The sequence below is a fragment of the Lynx rufus genome, unplaced genomic scaffold, assembly GCF_022079265.1.
Source record: "Lynx rufus isolate CCGP_SWC_20201006 ecotype Redwood Valley unplaced genomic scaffold, mLynRuf1.p SCAF_12, whole genome shotgun sequence".
In the NCBI taxonomy this organism is placed as follows: Eukaryota; Metazoa; Chordata; class Mammalia; order Carnivora; family Felidae; genus Lynx; species Lynx rufus.
Window position 1 is genome coordinate 7,325,976 of NW_025814826.1, and position 25,075 is coordinate 7,351,050.

The 25,075-nt window shown below is 41.5% G+C and overlaps 1 protein-coding gene and 1 long non-coding RNA gene across 4 annotated transcripts in view; one reads left to right on the forward strand and one right to left on the reverse strand.

Annotated features, from left to right (window-relative positions):
- Positions 1-14,647, reverse strand: part of RB1CC1 (RB1 inducible coiled-coil 1) — a 93,293-nt gene extending 78,646 nt beyond the window's left edge. For 2 of the 3 annotated variants that reach the window (XM_047073922.1, XM_047073923.1), the window contains exon 1: positions 14,298-14,647. The gene's annotated coding sequence lies outside the window, so the exon portion shown is untranslated. The remainder of the gene's footprint in view (positions 1-14,297) is intronic. The other variant, XM_047073921.1, reaches the window with a different exon arrangement.
- Positions 14,648-14,768: 121 nt separating this feature from the next.
- On the forward strand, positions 14,769-23,487 carry LOC124507641 (uncharacterized). The gene is made up of 2 exons (XR_006961064.1): positions 14,769-15,206; positions 23,208-23,487. It is a non-coding gene; the product is annotated as an uncharacterized LOC124507641 (long non-coding RNA).
- Positions 23,488-25,075: the final 1,588 nt, after the last annotated feature.

The following is a 25,075-nucleotide window of genomic DNA, read 5'->3' on the forward strand; positions in this document are numbered from 1 at the left end:
TGAATACTTTTAAAAATACTTGCCTACTCAACTATTCACATGGTAAAATAGGATATACAGTAATATTTAACAAGGTTACGATGTTGAACGAATACAGTACACGCAACAGAATTACAATGCGCAAAAAGAATAAAGGAAAAATGATGACAGAGAAAATGCACCAAAACAGTAAAAATAAGTACCTCTGTATTGGAATTAGTAAAAATCTAGTTAAACAATTAGCTGCTGCCAGAATACCTCACCTTCCCGGTTATCATGTGACCTAAAGTGAGGGGAAAAATAATGGACTTTTATGTAGGAAGAGTTTAACGCACCTGATTTAAATTCTTATCCTGCCATTTACAAGCTGAGCGAGTTAAGTAACGTACACGCCCTAAGATTGTTTTCTCATCTCAAAAGGACAGAAAACATTTTCCTTGCTGGGCTATTGTGGGCATATCTGTTCTTCAAAATTAATAAGACTAAAATTGTAAGAGAAGGGGAAATGGCGGGGAGAGGGGAGGGCCTGTATGGCCCGTAACTGAAACAAGACTGGCCATGAGATAACTACAGACACAAAATGATGGACGCAAAATGATGTTTACGTGTGGCTCAATACTCTGCCTTTTTGTGTTAATTTCTGTAATAAGTAAATATAAATATACAAGAATAAAATTTACAGAGCAGTTCAGATGTTCCTCATCCCTACAAAAGAAGAAAAATGATACAGCTAAAAGTGTGGCTCAATAATCTGTTTTTTCTGTATTTTGGTTGGATGGCTTCATTTTTGCTTTTTTGAGCAATGCTAGGACTTATTCACTAAGGCAAGCACACCCTATAAAAGGCTGCTGTATAGAACCTTGTCTGCTCTGAAACCTAACCCCTAACAGTGCCTAACAAAGGGCTACATGCATGTGAGAAACTCTGTGTCCTACACTTCCCACCATCCATGCTGGACAAAAATTTAACTTCCCCCCACATCTATTGGTCATATTTTCTCATGTTGATAGTGAGTTGTTGAAACACTTTCTAAAAGCAGCTTTTCACTGTGGTAAAACAGAGCTGAGAAATTTTCTTTCCCATAGTTTCTCAAAGAGACTTGTCAACTTGTTAAATAAGTCTGGACCCAGCATATCAAATCTCAGCAGATCATATTTGCAGCTAGTGCGTGAACATGAGGATATGCAAATCGTGTATACATGTATGGACTTTGTGAACAATAATTTCAGTCAATGAAAATCACAACTTCCTATAAGTAAGCATGTATATACAGAAATATAAAAATCAAACTTCTGTTTTATATCAACATCTAATCAATATACAATATAAAGGATATGCAGAGCTTTCTTACTCTCAGCCTTAATTCTTCAGCAAAAATCACCACAGACATGAAAAATAAAACTTACTTTTGAGTTAACAGTTTCCCTGGACCTAACATTGCAATGAGAAAAAATCTGACCTTGATGATGCCCAAGGTGCCCACCTATGCAAGAGTCTGTAAGACACAGTTTATGTACAGGGTTGAAACTATCTATTTAGAGAAACAGACAAAATTGAATCTCTCTCTCTTTTTTTTTATGTTTATTTTGAGAGAGAGAGCACGTGTCCATGCGAGTGCAGGGGAGGAGCAAAGGGGGGCGGGGGGGGGGAGGGGGAGGAGAGAGAATCTCAAGCAGGCTCTGCACTGTCAGCACAGAGCCTGACACAGAACTCGATCCCACAAACCACAGACCGTGGCCTGAGCTGAAACCAAGAGTCAAACGCTTAACCGACTGAGCCACCCAGGGGCCCCCTGTCACCACACAGCTGGATTTCCATCTGCTAATGTGTAAAATGGGAATGTTAACAATACCTGTCTCGTAAAGCTTTGTGGAAAACAAGTAAAATTATCTACGCAATGAGCTTAATATTTAGCACAATGCCAAGTGCACATTACATACTCCAAAGTGTTACCTAGGAACAGGAAGTCACTCTTGAAACACAACAGAGTACTCAAGGGCATCTATTGAGTGAATAAGCTCTCGTGAGGAAAAGTACCCTTAGCATACCACTTGCAGCAAGTACCCAACAAAACAGAGATCAAACAGTTAACTGAGAAAGACCTCAACCAACTAGCTTTTGGTCGTTTCCTTAGAGCCAAGGTATCCCAAGGCTCTTTAATTAAAACCAAACACAATATAATAATAATCAACCCTACCTTAAACAGAACTTCCTCTACTGAAGTGTCGCTCCTACTGACCTCTTTGGGTTCACAAGATAATTAAGATGCCATCTGTGTGACGAGACTGCTTGGTCTGTGTACTTCCTTCTTCCCCTTATTCCCATCCAGTGCTTCCTCCTACGTGCCCGAGCTCTGACAATAACCTAACTGAGCTCCTTCTACAGAACGGTAGATTTCATCTCAAATCCATCCTGGAGGACACAACCAACTAAATAATCTTAGGTCTTAGTTTAATGTCACTTTACTTCTCCCCAACTAAAAATGCTTCATAACATCTACTCAACTCTCCACACTCCTTGGAGTAAACAACCCAAGACTGCCTTTCTGTGCCTCATAACATGAAGCTCCACACCACGGAAACCCATCTCCTGATGAGAGATGAATAAGCCTTGGTCCTTCATGTCATCTCACTGCATCCATTTTGTAACCATGAAGTCACAAACATCCTGTGTCACAAATTCCCCACCAATCTACTGGCTGCCAACAATCTTCCTTAGGCACTTAAAACCCACACCTGAAATTTTTTTAACGTTTATTTATTTTTGAGAGGCAGGGAGAGAGAGAGAAAGTGCGAGGAGGGGAGGGGCGACGGGGGTGGGGTGGGGGGTGGGACACAGAATCCAAAGCAGGCTCCAGGCTCTGAGCTGTCAGCACAGAGCCCGATATGGGGCTCGAACTCACAAACCACGAGATCATGACCTGAGCCGAAGTCGCACACTCAACCGACTGAGCCACCCAGGCGCCCCAGACCCACACTTGAAATTTTAACTAATCAAATAATAGTGTTGGCATCCACAACATAAATAAACATCTTGCTCTACATTTTTCCCCACGTGCCAAATGTCTTACATTCCCAAAACCGTATTGTAAATGGCTAGAGAAGAGTTGGCCATGCCTTAAATCGCTCTTCAAGATAACACACTCAGGGGCACCTGGGTGGCTCAGCCGGTTAAGCGGCCGACTTCGGCTCAGGTCATGATATCTCGGTCTGCGAGTTCAAGCCCCGCATCGGGCTCTGTGTTGACAGCTCAGAGCCTGGAGCCTGCTTCGGATTCTGTGTCTCCCTCTCTCTCTGCCCCTCCCCCACTCGTGCTCTGTGGCTCTCGAAAATAAATAAATGTTTAAAAATAAAAAATTTTTAAAAAACCACACGCTCACTACCTAAACCACTAGACACTGGACAGTCAATAAATGAGGCCAAGGCTCTGGAGAAGGACTAGAGCAAGAACCAAAACCGTGAAATCAGAAATACAAAATGGCTCAAAGAGAATCCACTGGAGTATTTTATTTGTAAGAGTGTCTAATGTACATATTCTTATTTTCTTGCAATCAAAATAAGATATCCAAAGCTGAATTTGCTCCTTGGTATGTAATTGTTAACACATTCAGCAAAAAGGGGCATTAGTAATCAAGCACATCTTTGGTCATCTTGAAAATGAACAGAATTCATCCTAAAACAATACTGGAACAGAAGTTAAAAAGATCTGGGTTTTATACTAGATTCACATTTTTCCTTCTGTGACCTTAAGAACCTTCACCAGATCTGTTTCCTCACCTAAAAACTGAAAAGGGTATACTGGCTAATTCCTCCATGTTTTTATAAAATGCCAGATAGTCAAATGTACATTAAACTCGTTTCTAACTTACTTAGTGAGCCAGTCTCTAAAGATTAAAAAAAAGAAGCATCAGCTCTCCTTTCAAGGAGCTGAGTTACATAAAGTGAACGTGACAGTGCAATGCAATATGTAACACCACAGAGAGGCAGGCAAAAGTTCTAGAAAAGAATGAGATAGGCGAGAGTCCACATAAAGGTGATGCCATTCCAAAAAATACCCAAAAAAGGGTATGTGAAATTGACCAATGATTTAGCCTCCTTGACCACATTTACTAAAATGTTAAAGAGGATAAGCTTAGCAACTCACTAACTTCCTTGAAGAAATCAATCATTAAGAACAGCTAATGCTGGGGCGGCCTGGACGGCTCAGTCGTAACTGACTCTTGATTTCGGCTCAGGTCACGATCTCATGGGTTCATGAGCTCAAGCCCTGCATCAGGCTCTGTGCTGACAGAGAGGAGCCTGCTTGGGATTCTCTCTCTCCCTCTCTCTCTGCCCCTCCCTTGCTCATTCTCTAAATAAAAAACAAACATTTAAAATAAAAAAGAGCTAACCCTTTTATCAACTTACAAAGTTGGGATTGCTCATAAGCACATTTTCCCTTAACTCATATAAAATCTACCAAATTTCTAAGTGGGTTACATCTAAACGATCCAGAACTAAACTCTTACAAGCAATGGTAAAGTGCCAGTATATAAGTCAACTGTCGCTGAAACAGTTAGAATTTTACTTTAGGAGCGGGCACCTGAGGGGCTCAGTTGGTTAAGCATCTGACTCCTGACTTAGGTTCCGGTCACGATGTCACAATTTGTGGGTTCGAGCCCCATGTCAGGCTCTGCACTGACGGTGAGGAGCCTGCTTGGGATTCTCTCTCTCCCTCTCTTTGCCCCTCCCCTGTGTATGCTCACGTGCACGTCGTGCTCTCTCTCTCAAAATAAACTTTAAAAAAAGGAAATTAACTTTATAGGACATAAAATTTAAGCCCAGTACATAACACAGTACTACTTTTCACCAAATAGTCAAGATTTTCTAAAATTTGGCACAATGCTCGTTTTCTGTATAAACTTAATTTTTATAAAATGAAGTCATACTTTGTATGACAAAAGCTAACCCAAAGCAATTTTAAACTAAAAGCAACAGGTTAGTAACTCAGTAATTGACGCAAGATTTTCTTAAAGTTATTATGTGGTCTTTTCCCTAAACAACGTCTTCAGTTTCTGTCCATTGAGAAAATAACTACTAAGTGCCTATTATATATACTTACATACATACACACATATATATTGGGGGGGCGGGGGGGGGGGAGAGAGACCCTGAAGGAAAGAGCATTTATCAAAACATGTCAAACATACTCTAACAGTAATTAAAACCAGGAGCCTGGCCCATTAATAGATAACATATGGAACAGAACAGATTCAAATGCATCTTCATATACACACACAGAGATAAACATTATAATTTCAAATCGGGGCAAAGGAAACATTGTGTAAGCAACAGTACTATGACAAACGGCTATCCACACATACCGAAAAATAAAGTCTATCTGAAATGCCACCAGTTTTTACCCTTCAGGTTACTTCTAATGACTAAAATGAAGAGTGTTGACTCTTGTTATCTTATAACAAGCACACTGGCAGTTTTGACAAGAATGAAAATGGGTACAACTTATAAGATTTAATCTGGCAATACGAAAATATAAATCATGTATTAAGATGTACAAACCAGCAATTCTACCGCTGGAAATATATTGAAAGCAAAAAGACAAGTGTACAAAGGTATATATCCAATGAAATCTTTATTTTTAACAATGAAAATTCAGAAAACTATCAATCATGATTGATCAAATAAATTACGGTGCAGCTATATTATGTGACATCATTTAGATATTTAAAAACGTTAGCTCCATACATACTGATTACTGATATATTTACTATCCAGTAAGAAAAGTTAGTTACAGTACATATCATGTGAGTCAGTAGGCAGATTTTATTTTTATCGTATTAACTAATGCTGACGGAGTACGTGTATACACAAACATTGAAAAAGTGTGGCCTATAGCAACTTTTTTTCTAGATATGTCTCCTGAAGCAAAGAAAACCAAACCAAAAATAAACTATTGGGGCTATATCAAAATAAAAAGCTTCTGCACGGTGAAGGTAACAACCAACAGAACTAAAAGGCAACCTACGGAATAGAAGATATTTGCAAATGACATATCTGATAAAGGGTTAATGTCCAAAATACATAAAGAACTATAAAATTCAACACCAATTAAAAAGTGGGCAGAAGACATGAACAGACATTTCTCCAAAGACATATAGATGGCCAAGAGACTCGTGAAAAGATACTCATCACCACTTACCATCAGGGAAATGCAAATCAAGACTACAATGAGATACTACCTCCCACCTGTCAGAATGGCTAAACTCAAGAACAACAAATGTGGACAAGCATGTGGGGAAAAAGGAGCACTCTTGCACTGTCAGTAGGAATGCAAACTGGTGTGGCCACAATGGAAAACAGCATAGCGGTTCCTCAAAAAGTTAAAAATAGAACTATCCTATGATTAAGCAATTGCACTACTGGGTATTTATCCCCAAAATATAAAAACACAAGGGACACAAGCATCCCTATGTTTACAGCAGCATTATTTACAATAGGCAAATTATGGAAACAGCGTAAGTAAATGTCCAATGATGAATGGATAAAGACGATGTGGTACACACACACACACACACACACACACACACACACACACAAGAATATTATTCAGCCATGAAAAAGAATGAAATCCTGCCATTTGCAATGACATGGATGGAGCTAGAGAGTACAATGCTGAGAAAATAAGTCAGAGAAAGACAAATACTGTATGATTTCACTCATATATGGAATTTAAGAAACAAAACAAATGAGCAAAGGGGAAAAAAGAAGCAAACCAAGAAACTGACTCAACTTTAGAGAATTAACTGATGGTTACCAGAGGGGAGAGAGTTGGGGGGGGCCAAATGGGGATTAAGGGGTGCACTTGCGGTAATGAACACTGGATGATACATGAAGTGTTGAATCACTACAGTGGACCCCTAAAACTAGTAACACTGTATGCTAACTGAAATTAAAATAAAAACTTAAAAAAAAAAACTCTGGAACAACTTAACATCGATCTTTTTACAATGGCTATTTCTGGATGCGGGCCTTTCACTTTCTTTGGTGTCCTTAAAAATCACATTTATAACCAGGCGTAAAAATACTTCCATTTTGAAAAAGAAAAAAAGACAACATTTTATGCACCACAAAGAAATAAAAAACTTGAGTATGCTGCACTAGAAGAGCTGGTCCAACTGAAAGAGCAAGTCAATGACCCCCATCTGCTGTCCCCATTCTAGCCCCCAATTTGCCATCCCAGTGTAGATTTGCCTCTCCACTCCACAATCTTCCCTACGTGGTCATTCATATTTAGTTCTCCAACTGCTATCTTTACGTCCATGTAAGAGGGAGAACAGAACTGTGAAAAGAACATGAAATTTGGAACCAGAAAAGCTATTTTTAAAGTTTTTTAATGTTTTTATTATTTATTTTTGAGAGAGATAGAGAGACAGAGTACAAGTGGGACAGGAGCAGAGAGACAGAGGGAGACAGAGAATCCAAAGCAGGCTCCAGGCTCTGAGCTGACAGCACAGAGCCCGATGCGGGGCTTGAACCCACAAACCGCGAGATCACGAACCTGAGCCGAAGTCGGACACTTAACCGCCTGAGCCACCCAGGTGGCCCTCAGAAGCCTATTTTTAAGTCTTATTCCCTCGATCGACTGTGTGTGACCCTGACTAACCTCATCAAACAAACTGGTTTTTTTCGAGTTTCTAGTGTTAAGTAAGCTCTACCCCCAATATGAGGCTCGAACTCATAACGCGAAGATCAAGAGTTACATGCTCCACCAACTGGGCCAGCCAGGCACCCCCAAACTTAAATTAGTTTGATTACAAAAAAACTCCCTATCTCACAGGGTTGTTGTGAAAATGTAAAGAATCTACACATAAACGGAAGAGTTATGCAAACTGGAGTGCAATACAAACATCATCAGTTACCGTTTAACCCAGATCTCTGCCTCGGGGCACAGGACTAACCCTCAGCTGATGCTAAATATCAGCCGTTAGCAATCATATTGTTTGCTGCAAACCCGACATACCCACATTTCAATTCAGTGCTTTTCCTTTACAACTATTTACTCCCTAACTTCTTTTGTCAAAAAAACCCTTATCTTTCCCCTGCTGCTCAGAACTTCAGTTATTTCTATCTAAATCCTATCTGTTTTTCCTTCAGAATCCAACCCTTCATTTTCCAAGGACACACCCCTTATTTTAGAGCCTAGAAACTCTTCCCACTGCCTTCCCACCCCAAGCCTCCCTGAGCACTCCCACCAGTCACAACCACTGCCATCAGGCTGCATGCCTCCTGTACCTTCAAGTACCTTCCCTAGAACCTCACAGCTGCCTACAGCAGGTCACAGATCAATGGCATACCTCGCTCTGTAGCTTGTTTCTTTGCAGCTCTCTCTCCTGTGACCACAGTACAGTACCCCCAGTATGGTTTCACTGAATTTCATTATCTGTCTGCCCCTTTAAGGGTGTGAATTTGCCACCTCTGGCTTAAAGCTAGATTAATATTAAACTGTCAGACTTTGAAGCCAGATTTACCTCTACGTGAATCCCATCTCTCGCAATGAGGCTCAGATAATCCATATGATCAGTTTACCACCCGTGGGCTGAAATGATACCTTCTACAGAGTGTATCTCAGACTCCATTACAGTGCAAAAACGGTGGCGATTATAACTCCAGTATTCACAGACGTCATAATTAAGCCCTAGTTTACCTTTCTAGAAATATCTCTAACTACTCCTCGACAAGAAACTTCTATTCTCTCACTTTATATAACCCTGCCAGATAAAACTCCCCCAATTTCTGCTCATCTGAATTTTACTCATCCAAGTATGGTCCCAAAACACGGTTCTATTAGCACTTCTGGGACGTATTCCCTAATCACAGGTGGTCCACAAGAACTCTTTTCCCTCTGAATTTACAGACCTACGTAAGGTGGTAGAATTATACTGGAGAAAAAAAAAATCTCATATCACAAAAGGACATTTGTTCTTCCTGGATCCTTCTGGGATACAGTCAGCTATAAATGAGAGGACTTAAAGGGGTGATATATTTTTCTTTTTTTTTGCTTTGAGATATAGTTCTTTTTCTTAAAAAATGCTTCCATTCAATTCACTCCCAGATACATAGGAGTTACAACTAGACTTTCAAGTCCAGGAGAAAGAAGGAAAAAAAAAAAAAAAAAAAAAAGCATCTCCAATACCTGTGAAAACCACCACCTATCCAATTTATCGACTGGAGATTAATTTACAATTTCCTCTTTTGAGAGAGTACCGATAATGATTAGGTCAGTCATTACAGTTTATTGTCAACTTTTCAAAATTTAGGATTAGCTTCCTTATGGGGAAAACAAAAGGGGGAAAAAAAACCTCAATTTCTGACATCCCAAACTGAACACATTCAATCATTATTCACACTGCATTTGTTGAACACTCAACATAAGCCAAGACTGTGCCAGGTGCTGGGATTACAAGTACCCACAAACTGCTTTCAGGTCTGGTAGAATTCACAAAATTTGGATGAACTATACACACTGGCCCAAAAGTTTCATAGAGAAAGAACAAGAATAGGATATAATTTTGTCGGACTTGTAATTCTGCAGGTTGCAATTTGACCTCAAGGAGGGACCAGTAGGCGCTGCATCAGTGAAAATAACGTTCACCACAAACGGAATGTCTGGGTTACCCAGGGACTGAAAGCTGGACTTCAAACCCTCCAAATCAGATTATTTCCATCTGATCCTACCCTTTCTCTGCCAAGAGGAAAAGAAGAAGAGAAAAAGAAGAGTAGGTCAGCCATTTTCCTCACGTTCCCCCCAAAAGAACCTTTTCCATAAAAGTTCAAGGCCTCCTAAATGAATGCCTTATCTACAAGTAAATACGCAACTTCAAATTCAGACAGCTCCAACAGAATGAAGACAACAGGACTACTTTTAATAGTCTGGCATATTCCTTCAGATTTTTCTCCTATGTGTTGAGAAAAAAATGTATGTGTGTAAACACGGACAGTTTTGTTTCATAAGAATGAGAGAACACCACGCGTAATGCTATACAACTTATTTGAGCTGAATAATATATGTGGGAATCTTTCCCTCAATACACATAAATGTATTCAACATGTTGCTCTCCTGCCACTCATAAAAAATTATGTAAAATGCATGATTTACTGATAATCTGAATTTGAAAACCCTATTAGTCTTAAAGAAGTCCCTATAGAAAGTATCATTAGTTTTGTCATTTTGAATTAGTCTTATTCACAAAAAGTAAATTCATTTTGTATTATTGTGTTTGAACATGTTTTCTTATACATACTATGTCATTTGACAGCTTCTGCTTAACAGGAATTCAAAAAAACTGTTAAAATGAATTTAAGTCAAGTTTACTAGAAAATAGCCGTCTTGCCTCCAAATCGTACCAAGAACGGAAGCCACATCCGTTGCTTCTGCATTAGTGTCACCAGCTGAGCTATGACATCCAGGGCTGCGCCTGGTCTAATTTTTGAGGGATGGCAGTACCAAGTGGGGACCCTCCCTGTACATGTGAATTCAGGTTTTCTAAACTCTTAATATTCGCAGAATTGTGTCTATAGCAAAAGTGTTATAATTCTATGCTTCGTTTTAGAATACTTAGTTTGAAAATGCAATCAAAATTATATACAGTAAATACTGAATTAGCTTTGTTCTAGGAAGCCTATGTAAAAACACAGCAATCTCAAGAAAAGGATGTGCACATCTGGAATTTGCCAAATAGCACCTAAAAAACAACAGATATATTAGCAGTACGGTACTGATTCGAGTAACATTTCAACAGATAGTCTGGGTGGTTACTGATCAATTATTACGTGTAGAGTATGAAGGAAAAAACGATGTGTTTAGTCCCGAACCAGTAACAACAACAACAACAAAATGGAAATGAGTCATAATTATTTTCATCCTTTAACACGATTACAAGCTAATAAAATACGAGAACTCAAAAGAGGGCAAAGTCATGGGGGGTGATTGGGAGGGTGGGGTGTCCTCCATAATCCTCAGGGTACTCACTAAACAGCTGTGGAAGACGAAACTGACCAATGAAAGAAAGGGTGCATGAAAGTACTCAAGTACTCTACCCGGAAAAAAGTAATTTAAAAGGACCTCATCTTTATTGAGGGATGGAAAGAAATGCCATCCTCTCAGGAGACAGACAACAGAGGTCCACTTACAGGCAAATTAGGTTTATTAGGGCCACAATAATAAGCAAACCAGAAACGTGATAATTAAAATTCACATACTTTTATCAACAACAGTAAGTACATCTTTAATGCAGCACCCTACAATCTGTTTCTCTAGCACTGTATCTATTCCAGCATCTTAAAGCAGGCTGCATTTGCAATTTATCTTCTTTAACATTTCTCAAAGTTCACCATTTCCTATAATCTTATACACAAAGCTTACATATAAAGTTCTTCTAATTCATTGTTCATGTTACACGAGCTAAAACTGTGTTGCAGGGGTTTAACATTTCCTGAAAACATACGTGAATTTAGGTACAAGCTGCCTTCTAGCCTTGCTGAGTTTACTGGAACAAACCTCCGTGCCTTTGCACATGCAAGATTACGGCACTTTACAGCTTCCTTACTGTTACCCAAAAAACCTGAGTATCCACAGAGCCCTCTCTACCATCATTCTCCTAGTCATGAGTCACCCTCCCCTCATTCCTATCAGTCCACCCTCAGTAACCTTTTCACTTTTTCTTTGTATGCCAAATATCTCACTCACAGCCTTTGCATTTACTATTCCTTCTGCCAAGAATGCTCTTGCCTCAGATCAGGTAGTCACACAGCTAGCTTCCTTGCTTCTCCTGGGTCTTTATTTCAAAGTTAACAATCAGTGAGGACTTCCTTGGCCACTTTATCCAAAGTTTCAACCCCTCAATCCTGACACTCCTCTCCTCCTGTGTGTTTTCCTTCCCAGCATGCGTCTCTTACTCCATATTTTTCTTGAATGAGTACAAGGATTTGGTTTGGTTTGTTCACTGCCAAGTCCCCAGTACTTTTACACCAGTGTGCCTGGCACACAGTAGGTACATGATCAGTCCCAAGCCAAAATTTGTTGAGGTGGATAGGACATCTTTTTAAAGAAAAGGGAAGTGACTTATCCATGTCAGATCATGATTCTAAAAATATCGCTACACTCCATAAAAACCCAAATCTCCTTCAGTACTTTTCTTTCAAATTTCCAATAATGCTACAATATTGCAATCAGTTTTATACATGACTCCAATTTTCTATTATAAGACAAGAACAATTTCTTACACATTCCTATATGCCTTGTAACGACTGGTCCAATGGTCTACCTGTAGTAAGTAAATAACTGCATGAATGAATGTGTGTAGAAAGGCACTGCTAAATTTTCACTTCAGTTTCTTGAGCCACTATTATCTGTACTACAAAAGAAAAGGCTTAATTGGGGTTAGAGAATAGTATTATCCAAATAAGAACATTTTACTAGATATCCCTTTTAAAAAAACACTTATAAGTTACACACATCTGCAAAGGACAGCATATAGCAGGTGCTCAAACATTTGTTGAAGGCATGAAAATTTAAAGACAGTCTCAAAATCAGAAGCCAAAGAAAAGCTCCTCTTAATCTTACATGATAAAAACTTAGGTTCAGAAGTGTGGCTTTTCAAAAACAAAGGTCTTGTGTCCTCTGCCCTTTAGGACCTTATGAATCTGACTTGCTAAAAGTCAATGTGTCATGCATTCTGAATTTGTATGTGTTAGCAAGGGCCAGAAAAATTTTCTGAGACAAGGGTACTGCTCCACTGCCTTCCCTGTCATCCAACACCATCAGAACTAGGCCAATTATTAATCCTAAATTTGACTACCATGAAACATTCAAAATGGACTAAAGAAAATTATGCGCCAAAAGTGGTCTGAGTCCATATCTAATGTCCATCAACAGACATTTATCAACATAAACACCAACATAAAGCATCTCTTTCATAAAACTCTAGATTTTAAACACAATGTAAACACTAAAATTAAAAAAAAAAAAAAGACAGGAATGTTACTGAGAAAACGTGTTCATTAAGGCCACACTCGGCTACAAAACACTAAATACAGAAAAAGCAAAAACATCTTCCCACCCCTAACAATTGTCTGTTTACAAAGCAAAAAAAACCCCAAATAAAATCCTCAAGGTACTTTTGCTTCCCATAGTAATATCATCTCGGAATGGTAAAGACCCAATTCGTATCAAATATCGAAATATAATTCTGTGACTCTTCACTAAGCGGATTTGTTGATGTAAATTAAGAATCGTCTCCTCCTAAGTTGCTTACCTTCTGACCCATCGGACAGATCAACAAGCAGCATCAGCACCCAAAAACCTAGAAACTATACAATAAAATAATAGGCATATTTTCATAGGGCCCAAATCATCGCTCTACGTACAGTGAACTCGAGGCAAACATTGTTATCTAGCTTAATGACTTGTAGTAACAAGACTCTATCAACAGTGAGCACATTAGTCTTCCTTGACATCCAGGCACACAGCACTTCGTGGTATGACCGCACTTTAAAGAGTTCCTGATGGAAAAGACTAGATTACGAAACCATAAACAATAAACATAGTACATCCACCAGGCGGTGGAAGAAACTATTCATTCCCCCCCAGAAGCTGCCATTTCTCCTGTTGTTCTCCAGCTTCGACTAAGGAAGTTGTGAAATCCGCAAACACACCCCATCCCAAATCTATCAGTGGGGCGGGCGGAGGCTGAGTCATTCCTAAGAGTAACTTTATACCGATCTCGCACTCCGGGGTCGGGACAAAGGTATCTCTGCGTTCCTCCCGCTGTGTGCTGCGTTCGGCCTCGGCCCAATTCCTCTCCCCGGGTTCTCAAGTCACAGACAGCCTTAGGGCTAAGTCCAGCCGTGACCACAAGCGAGGATGCTTCCCGGTGGGGTCGGCGTCCCTCGCCCTCCGCCACTCCCGAAAACTCGGCCCGCGGCCGGCCGGGGACGCGTTCACAGGGAGGGACCCGGGCGGCCCCGGCCGAGGAAGCCGCACGCAGGCCCGCACCGGGCGAGTCGGCCCCACAGCTCCCGCAGCCCAGCGGGGCTTCGACTCAGACCGCGTGTCTCCACCGGGGCTGTCGCGCCGGGGAGGCAGCCGCAGGGCAACACCTGCCGCGGCCGGATGCGCCGGGCCCGCGGGCGCACACACCTGCGCGCGGGCGGCGCTCGACCCGGCGGGGACCCCGGCGTCCCCGGCCCACTGTGTCCGGGCTCGCCGCGCGGCCGCGGTGCCAGATGGGGGAAGGGGACCCGGGCGGCGACAGCACTTACCTGGCAGCACCTCCTCCTCCACAGGCGGCAGCAGCAGAGCCGGCAGCCCCTGGCACCATCTTCCGCCGCCGCCTCGTCCGCGGCGGCGGCTACCAACCGCCCATCGGGCACCGCCAACCGACACAACCGCCGGCGTCCCAGGTGCCGGTCGCGGCCCCGAGCTCCGGGCGGGAGGGAGGGGTCGGGGCGGAGAGGGGACGCTGTCAGGCCCCTCGGCTCTGGGTCAGGGGCCGGGGGGCAGGGGGCCGCGGCCGGTCAGAGCCGAGGGGCCGGGGCGATACGGAGACCCCCCCCAAGGCAGCGCCGAGGGCTCTGCAGGGCCGCGGACACCGCCGCGGTTGGGTTTGTTATTGTCGACTCCGTCCCTTCCTCCGCGGAGCACGCCGGGAAACGGTGGGCGGGGGGTGGGGCGCGCCGGGCGGCCGGGGCGGCGCAGAGAGGCGCGCGCAGGTCCGGAAGTCGGCAGGCCGCCGGGAAAAGGGGGGCGGCTCCGCCCTCAGTCGCGGTCGGCCGGCCTGCGACTTTGCTGTCCTCTTCTGACCCGGGGACGCAGCTGGGGCGCCCTTTGGCGGTGCGAGCCGCGGTCCGGCCGCGGACTGCCCCAAGGTGATTTTGACCTTTCTCGCCACCGCGAGTTGGCCTGAGGCGGACCCCGCCGAATTTTGGATTAGCCCCAGGTCAAACAGCTTATCTCTTTCCACCTGTCGCGGAGGAGCGGGGCCCACGGAGGTTGTGTGCCCTCGTCGCCCGTCCGCATACCGGGCAAGATCTGTAAGAGGATGACGTACCTGGCTGTGGCCCGGCCAGGCTAGATTGCCACCACCGCACCCCCACCGCCGGGACTTGAAACAGCTGATAAGTGGCTCGGGTAACTTCGAGTGTGGGGCGGCACGATTTTTCTCGGACCAGGTAAGCCAAAGAAAATGTCCAAGAGACAAGAAGGAGTTAAGGCTTGGTCGATTGGGGTGAAGGTGTAAGCGGCACGACCCCCAGTTTTCAGCTTTGTAAACGGAGTTGGTTCTCAGGTGGGTTAGCGTGAGTTCCCGAGGGGACACGATTTCCGGGGGATCCTGAGTGTGTGCGGGAAGATCGGCCACAAGCAAGGGCTCGAAACTACAAGGCTTTGGGTATTAAAATGTGGTGAGCAGAAGTTACTCGTAGAATGATTATGTAACACTCTTTAAATTCCTGTTCTATCGAGGCATGTCTGGTACAAGTGAAAGCTGAGAGGTGCTGTCGCTATCGGAGCGCCTTTGAGTTGGGTTTACGTAAAAATGAGCATTACCACCGTTTTCAGGAGCACCGAAACGGAGCAAATACTGTTAGGAAGCAAAGTTTGCAACCCTTCGTTTATCACGGTGGAAACTGATTTAAAACAAAACAAGACATTGGACTGGACGACTGGCAAGCGTGAGGGATTTTTAGTTTCCATCACACTTACCCGGTATCTGAAAGTTTTATTGGAGAAGAGCTTTTCTTGTTTTGTTACTTTTTTTTTTTTAACCACTTTGTGTTTTAGTTTACATTGCTGTACATTCCCGAGAGAATCTTGTCTGGCAAATTATTTTATCTGTTTCGTTTTTATTTTTTTTTTAAGCTGGATTTTTTTTATACACCCAGCAAGATAGAGCTGAGAAGTGAAAATTAAGAGGTTAAATTGTTCTTAGGCCTCGGGAGGAGGTACGAACTGGCAGGACCGAAAAAAGACGCTGATTTTATTAGTCACCGCATAGCAACGGGCACACAGAAACTAGGTGGTGAGGAAGATTTGGCCAAAAATTGGTTAAGCAAAACACATTAGGCCTCTAAAGAATATACCGGTGCTTGAACTTCTCTTAGCTGTCACTGACGCTCGTCACTCCAAATACCACACACTACAGCCCGGAATGTGAAAACATCACTGAACTATGCCAGTGATAATCTCTTAAATAATAAAGTGTTTTTAAATGTTATTTGTCTGACTTCCTTCTTTGGAAAGCAAACAATTCAGTCCTCATCTTCTCCTAGTCATAGTTGGGAAGAAAGGACCAGAAGTGATTGGTTTATACCTTAAAGGTTTTACATCCTCTCCAGAATATAAAGGTTAAAAGTTTATGTGCGTTCAGTGGTGTTTCTTAGTAATACGTAACATTAGCCTTGGTATGTATATGCAGGCATCTGGAGTAAATACTCTTACAAATTACCGATGCTTATGTCCATAGTAGTAAGTTTCAACAGGTTACATCTTCTTTCCTCCGGAGGAGGACGTTGAAAACCCTCTGTATTCTCCGTTCCTTAGTAAATGAAAACAACAAAACTTCCTCATGCAGCATTACTTTTCTACCAAACTGCTTGACTGATAAGAAGTCCACACTCTGTAGCCTCATTTCCACCTGCTGCTCTTTTCTCCCCGAAATGCAAACAGATTAATAGGGGCCTCCAAATTATTGCGTTAAATGGACACTGCTGATACTTTCTTTGAGCTTTCTCAAGCGCTCGCTTCTTTTTAATTATTCACTCATTAATTTGCTTCCCTTTTGCAGTGTCTCCCTCTTCGTTCTTAAATCTCTGTCCTTTCATTTGGTCCTCTTCCAGATTATCAAGTAATTATAAAACGATGTAAATGATGCAAATATTCCCAGTGGGAAAAGAGGTGAGAGGCTTAATCTTGTCCTCATTACATGATTATCTGTTAATTTAATAAACATCTGGGGCTTTTAATAGATTTATAGTGAGGGCAAAAGAGAGTGGTTGTCTTTAGGAGTATGCAGGGGTTACACAGAGTCTATAGAGAAACACCGTTAAGTACTTCAAATCAGTTCGAATCTTTAAAATCCTGTTTTTCCTTCAGGTCTCCATTTCAGGGTCACTTTCTCAGGGAATCCTTCCCTAACATGTCTGCAGTTCCTCTAGATTATTCTTTCACTATCTAACATGCTGAAATGTAAGTTCTTTTTTAATAGAGGGAACTATTTCCCCAATATGTGGTATACACACAAACGTTTGTTGATGGTGCCCTATGCTTTTTTTCGGGCCTTCAGTTTATACTTAGACTCACCCCTCAACTAGTCTCTGTTATTTACTCCATCCAGGACCAAGTTGGTCAGGTGTCTTTCCCAGCCGGCCTCACTGGTTTTGTTTTGCAAATTGGATACAATTTAAACTTTTTAACAGCAACAGAGCCTCTTCATTTTGTAGCAACCCATCTCTCCAGCTTACCTCCTGGCCCTTTTCCCCTTTACACATGCGAGTTTCCTCATCCAGGAAATGTTCCTCCCTCCTTGTTCATTTCTCACTCATTTTTTCAAACAGCTTGGACACCAGCCAGCTTCTAACTTCTGGGCAATATAGTGATCTACTCCGTCTACTGCCTCTGCTCCATACCACACGACTACAAATTCTTGTCTCCCCTCTAAGTCTATGAAACCCTGAGGTTTAGGAACTATGAATTATTAATTTTTAAGTTGCTAGAACTTTCTAGAAAGATTGGCACGTAATTAGCAATTAATAAAATACTTGTATTGAAGGTTGACTAAGAAGTTACTGTGGAAAATTGCTGCCCTCAAATATCTCAAAAGCCTGTGCAGGGGACCATTCAAACATCACTGTGGTCACAAGTTTAAATGACACTATTTCCTTACCCAGAATACATCAGGATATTGGGGAGATTGCAGTTTACTGCTGAATTTTGTTAACTCTGCCTGATTGGGGATTTTATTCTGCAGGAATTACGACTTCTCAACCTAGCATAATTGCCCTCATTTTCTCTTAGGTTATGTTCAAATAGCCAGCGACTGCAATTAACGTAATTTGGCTTTTTTTCAAAGAATGGGTTAGAGCTAACCATTTTTAAAGTTTAGCTCCTTTTAAAAAAGTTTTGGCTTTCGTTTTTAAGATCATAGCTAATGATGTATAAAACGCGGTCATGCACTACTTAGAGGCTCTGGCACTATGATTGTCAAGTTAATATTCATAGTACTGTTTACAGATGTTGAAGCTGCCCTACTCAGCTGGTTTGTTGGTACTCACGTATTATTAATGATAATGATGCTAGTTAACTTCTGAGTGTGTGTCTTCAAAGCTAGTGATGAGTGTAATGGGCCAGTGAACAACACAGTGTCTAACGCTGCAACACATACAACACTTCCAGCCTGCTTCATTGCCCAACAGATTTAAATTTTTTTTTTTAACGTTTTTTTTTTTTTTGAGACAGAGAGAGACAGAGCATGAATGGGGGAGGGTCAGAGAGAGGGAGACACAGAATCCGAAACAGGCTCCAGGCTCTGAGCTGTCAGCCCAGAGCCCGACGCGGGGCTCGAACTCACGGACCGCGAGATCGTGACCTGAGCCGAGGTCGGCCGCTTAACCGACTGATCTACCCAGGCGCCCGCCCCCCAACAGATTTAAACCAATAGGTTGGCACAAACTATTTGTAGTCATTTTTCACATTAAGTTCTTGTCTTTCATTATTTTGAAGAGTTTTTCAACCAAGTGTCCAAATACACAGCTGAAATGTCCTAAAGCAGAAGCTTATCAGTCCTACAGAGACAGAGAGACAAACATCAAGTGGTAGTTGGACTTCAGGTGGTGCCTTTCAAACTTCTTTATTGTGACTCACATTAAAAATTACGTTTTAGGGGCGGCTGGGTGGCCCCGTCCATTCAACGTCCGACTTCGGCTCAGGTCATGATCTCGCAGTTCGTGAGTTCGAGCCCCATGTCGGGCTCTGGGCTGACAGCTCAGAGCCTGGAGCCTGCTTCAGATTCTGTGTCTCCCTCTGTCTCTACCCCACCTCTGCTCACACTCTGTGTCTCTCTCAAAAATAAATAAACATTAAAAAAATGTTTAAAGATGGGAATGCAAGCTGGTGCAGCCACTCTGGAAAACAGTATGAAGGTTCCTCAAAAAACTAAACACAGAACTACCCTACGACCCAGCAATTGCACTGCTAGGCATTTATCCACGGGATACAGGTGTGCTGTTTCGAAGGGACACACGCACCCCCCATGTTTTTAGCTGCACTATCAACAATAGCCAAAGTATGGAAAGAGCCCAAATGTCCATCAATGGATGAACAGATAAAGAAGATGTGGTATATATACACGATGGAGTATTACTCGGCAATCAAAAAGAATGAAATCTTGCCATTTGCAACTACGTGGGTGGAACCAGAGGGTATCATGCTAAGTGAAATTCGAGAAAGACAAAAATCATATGACTTCACTCATACGAGGACTTTAAGAGAACAGATGAACACAAGGGAAGGGGAAAAAATAATACAGAAACGGAGGGGGACAAAACAGAAGAGACTCATAAATGTGGAGAATAAACTGAGGGTTACTGGAGGGGTTGTGGCAGGGGGGATGGGCTAAATGGGTAAGGGGCATTAAGGAATCTACTCCTGAAATCATTGTGGCACTATCTGCTCATTTGGATGTAAATTTTAAAAAATAAGAAATAAGATCAAATTTAAAAAATTAAAACATTATACGGGTGCCTGGATGGCTCAGTTGGTTGGGCATCCAACTCTTGATTTCTGCTCAGGTCATGATCTCACGGGTTCTTGAGTTCGACCCTGTGGTAGGCTCTGTGCTGACAGTGCAGGACCTGCTTGGGATTCTCCCTCTCTCTCCCTCTCTCTCCCTCTCTCTTTCTTTCTCAAAATAAACTTAAAGAAATACATTTTAACATTGTGACTTGGTGCATACATGCAGGCCTCTGTCACTGAAACCATGTTTTATGAAAATAATACTTGCGACTCACTCCAATATTTTCTATTCTATTTTTGTTCCAATGCTAATCTTGACCCACTAAATTGATTTTACCACCCTTCAATGGCTTGGAAGATCTTAGAGTTGGCAACAGGCCTCAAACCTTGAGATATTTTGCCCCTGATTTTTCCATCAGCGCTTCCTATGTAGACTACACCCCTGGATAGTAAAGTTTGTGATTATGTTTATTTAAAAAAAAAAAAACCTAACTGAAGCTGGTGCAACACTAGTGAGTGTATCTTAGATGACAAATGTGGGCTTTAGGTGCAGACCTATTTGTCTTAATAGCCTTATCCAGTTTCTATTCATTTTCTCCATTTTTACAGATGGGGAAATGAGGGGTTAAGTAACTAATTCCTTCTAGGTAATGTCCTTCAGCTAGAAACTGTTACGGCCAGTATAGAGCCCAGCCAATTTGACAGGCTGTAGTCTTAAGCACCACATTATGCTGTCCCTTAATTTCCTGCATTTCTAGAGGGGGAAAAAATTAAAATTTTAAGTCTAGCAGTAGGCCACAGAATTTCAACACTATTCACGTTTTGGGCCAGGTAATTTTTTGTTATAAGAGGGCTGTCTTCTACATTTTAGGATATTTAACAACATTCTTAACTTCCACCCACTAGATGCCAGTGGCACCCCCAGTTATGCCAACCAAAAATGTCTCTGGATGTTTGTAATGTTCCCAGAGTGACCAAATCACTTTCTTCCCAGAACCACAGACTTAAGCATGGTACATCCATACAATGAAATGCATTGCAGGCTTTATATTTTAGGGAAATATTTAATGACAAAGGAAAATAAGTTAAAATACAGAACTACTGTACTGTCTTTCAAGGTGCACTCTTTTTGGTATGTTCACATCTCTGAAATCTGGATGCATTTAACAATGAATAGGGTCCTGCAAGCTTCTTGATACGGGAAACCAAGGCAAATGAAAAGTTTCCTTACTGCCTACAGCCCATTGACAAGTCCTCGAAACAGGCAGAGTGACCTTTCTCTGGGGACTCAGCTGCCTCAGCCATGACTTTGCTAAGGGCAAAAGGCAATCTTAGCTTAACATCATCCCATCCCCCAGGATCCTGTAAGTCTACTTGAACATACAAAAATTCCTTCGGAAACTTCTTTTATCTCTACCCCCACGAGCTCTATGTTGGCAATCATACTCCAAGCTTATGGCCCACTGATAATAGACATCTGAAGGGTCCCATGACTGAGGTTTTACTGGACAGTAATAAGTGACCTTTTCCTAAACAATACCCCCCTCAAGGTCCTGGAAACCTTTCTTCCAAAATTCCTTAGAGACTTATGCTATCCCTAACCCTTTCCCAACCTGAAGGTCTATAACCAGTCACCTGTGACAACCCCAGTGTAGCTCTTTTTGCCCGTAGGTCCTGTCCCCGTGCTTTAATAAAATCACATTTTTGCACCAAAGACGTATCAAGAATTCATTCTTGGCTGTCAGCTCTGGACCCATACCACCGCTCCGAAACCACATCATTGTTACCCAACTGCCCTTCATTACCTGTTTACGCAAGATATCAAAAACACTAGCTTAGAAAAAAAATCCTAAAAGCAGTGATGGAACATTCTTTCGAACACAAGGTGTCAAAAGTTTGTGGAGAAGGGATGGGAGACAATGAATCAGACGTGGTGGACAGCATACCAAAAAGCAATCCAAAGCCTGCTCTAAGAATTACAAAGCCAGCATAGGAGACTTAGCACCATGACTTGACTCCATGATGGATTTTCAGGAAACACCTGTTGCCAGTGCTTTCACTGGTGAAAAGATGAATTCTGTGGAAAAAATAAATTTATTTTACTTAAATTTCTCTTTTTATTTATTGTGGGAGAGAGAGAGAATCCCAAGCGGGCTCTGCACTGATATTTTTTTAACTTTTAATGTTTGACTGCCTTGATCATATGAAATCTCTTTTTCTACCCAAGTTTATATTTAAATCCCAACTAGTTAACATACAGTGTAATATTAGTTTCAGGTATAGAATTCATATGAAATTTCAATAAAAACTGTCACTGTCTCTTCTGGCCATTATTATTGTTACTGAAACTAATTTTATTGCTTAGAAGAGTAGAGTGTTAAAAATAAATTATCTACTCTAAGTGTCAAATACATTATACAGTGACAAGGCCCAGGACTTACTTTTTTCACTAAGCTCTAGAGGGAATTCTAACGCAAACTTAGCCTTGGGAAACAGAAGAGTAAATCTGTAAAGATCCCTTTGATCCTACTAAATCTTCCTTCTGCTTTAAATCCATTGGTACCACCCTCTCTGACAATGAATTCATCAGAAACATCCTAATCTATTCACAACACTTTCTGAATCTTTGTACCCTTATCAAGGGATTGATTTGAACTTGTCATTCTTAAATGTTTCTTAATTTTTTTTTTTGAATTGCGCACATTGTTTCTATACAACTGAAGCATAAGCTTGTTTGCATTTAGAAATTGGAAAACCGGGGCGCCTGGGTGGCGCAGTCGGTTAGGCGTCCGACTTCGACCAGGTCACGATCTCGCGGTCCGTGAGTTCGAGCCCCGCGTCGGGCTCTGGGCTGATGGCTCAGAGCCTGGAGCCTGTTTCCGATTCTGTGTCTCCCTCTCTCTCTGCCCCTCCCCCGTTCATGCTCTGTCTCTCTCTGTCCCAAAAATAGATAAACGTTGGAAAAAAAAAAAATTTAGAAATTGGAAAACCTGAGATCTTATTTGGATTTAGAAGATCACTTAATACTTATGATTTCAATCTCCCCCGTGTTCACAATACCTGTTTTAGCTTCCCCACACTACTCTACAGGTTAGAATGAAAACTGCATGTAAAATTTACTGCGCTTTGAACATTTTGTACAGTCTCAGAATCATGCTAACAGTGGCTGCTCACACCTTTTGCAAACTACAACCCCATCAGTTCTTAAAACTAATGAAGTGTTTTCGTGCATTTTCGTACAAACCTCTAGTTATATTTAACAATAAAAGAATGACTTCAAAATATTTCTTAATTTTATACCTTGCTTGTTATTTACGTTCATATTGTAGGTTTTTTGTCTCCTTTCCTTCTCCCTTTCGTGCCTTTGTACCCCCGAGGTACTGGAAGCTGATGAAAGAGAGTTGGTTATGTTAAATGCCTGTCTTTTCCTGTCCGTATTTAAGGCTCCAGGGAACTACTCGACGTTCCTGTTTCAAGAAGGTTGAAAATATCCAACACCGCCAAACAACAAGCTGAGCATCCAGCCTTTGAAAAGAAGTTACGGAATGGATGTCTTCAACACAGTGGATAGTACAGATTCAAAAGAAGCAAAAAATCTGTATTAAGTGATGAAAGACATACGTCGTTTTCCTATTTCGTGAAACTCAGTAGTATTAACTCTTCACGTGAAAACATTTTTATTATATTTCTGTGTACTGGCAATAAACATTTGAAAACATGAAACTGAGAAATTTTCATTTTTTTTTTTAATTTGTTAATGCTTATTTTTGAGAGAGACAGAGACAGAGACCAAGCACCAAGCGGGGGAGGGGCAGAGAGAGAGAGGGAGACAAAGAATCTGAAACAGGCTCCAGGCTCTGAGCTGTGAGCACAGAGCCTGACGCGGGGCTCGAACTCACAAGCTGTGAGATCGTGACACGAGCCAAAGTCGAATGCTTAACTGACTGAGCCAACCAGGTGCCCTGAGAAAATTTCATTTAAATAGCATCCTTTTAAAAATATAGTAGGAATAAATGTAGCCAAAGAATTTCAAGACGTGTACACTGAAAATTGTAAAACATTTTTCGAAATGTTGAAAGAAATTAAACATCCCATGTTTGTGAATCACAAGACTTACGGAGATGGTGATATTTTTCCAGCCGATAACACAGATTCTATACAAGAAATCAACCGCTATAAATTTAAAGTTAATTGGTTTCCAAAGAGAGTACCAAGACATTTCAGTGGAGGAAGAATAGCTTTCTCAACAAATGGCGTCGGGGCAACTGGATACCCACATGTAAAAAAAATAAAAGTGGGGCCCCATTTCATACCATGTACAAAAATTAAACTGGGCGGAAAACCTATGTAACAGCTAAAACTATAAAACTCTTAGTAGAAAGCAATAGGAGTAAATGTTTGTGAACTTGGATTTGGTAATAGTTTCTTAGATATGACACCAAAAACACAGTCGATACATGCACATGCATGTTAGATAAATTGGACTTCTCAAAGTTTTAAAAACTTGGGCTTCAAAGGACACCATCCAAAAAGTGAAAAGTGTGAATTACCTATCACATAAAGAACAAGTATCCGGAATATATAATGAACTCTCACAACTCAATAATAAGAAGACCCATTTTTTTCAAATGGGCTTAAGATCTGAACAGGCATCTCTAAAGATATACAAATAGCCAATAAGCACATGGCAAGATGCTCAATCTCGGTCATTATGGAAATGCAAATTAAAGTTGCAATGAGATACCACTTCACATCCTCAGGATGGCTGAAATCAAAGACATAATAACAAGGATGTGGAGAAATTGGAACTAATATATTACTGGTGGGATTCTAAAATAGTGCAGTCGCTTTTGAAAACAGATTAATGGTCCCTCAAAAGAGTTAACAGAGCACCACATAGCCCACCAATTCCACTCTTAGGGGAATAAAAATATATGTCTCCACAGAAACTTGCACATAAATGTTCAAACTGCATTACTCATAACAACAGTTGGAAACAACTCTAATGTCTATCAACTGATCGATGGATAACCAAAAGGCGTGTTCATACGATAGAATATATATGATGCAAGAGTTTCAATTCCTTAGAGTAAATAGAATCACCATACGACCCAGTATTTCTGCTCCTCGGTATATACCCAAGACGGCTGAAAACGTGTTTTCCCAGTAAAATGTCACAAATGTTCACAGCAGCATTCTTGACGGCCAAAAAAGAATGTAAGCATCCCAAATATCCACTGATGAATGGATACACCAAATGGCCCATGCGTGCAGTGGAGTATTATCTGGCAACAGAAGGAAAGAAGCACTG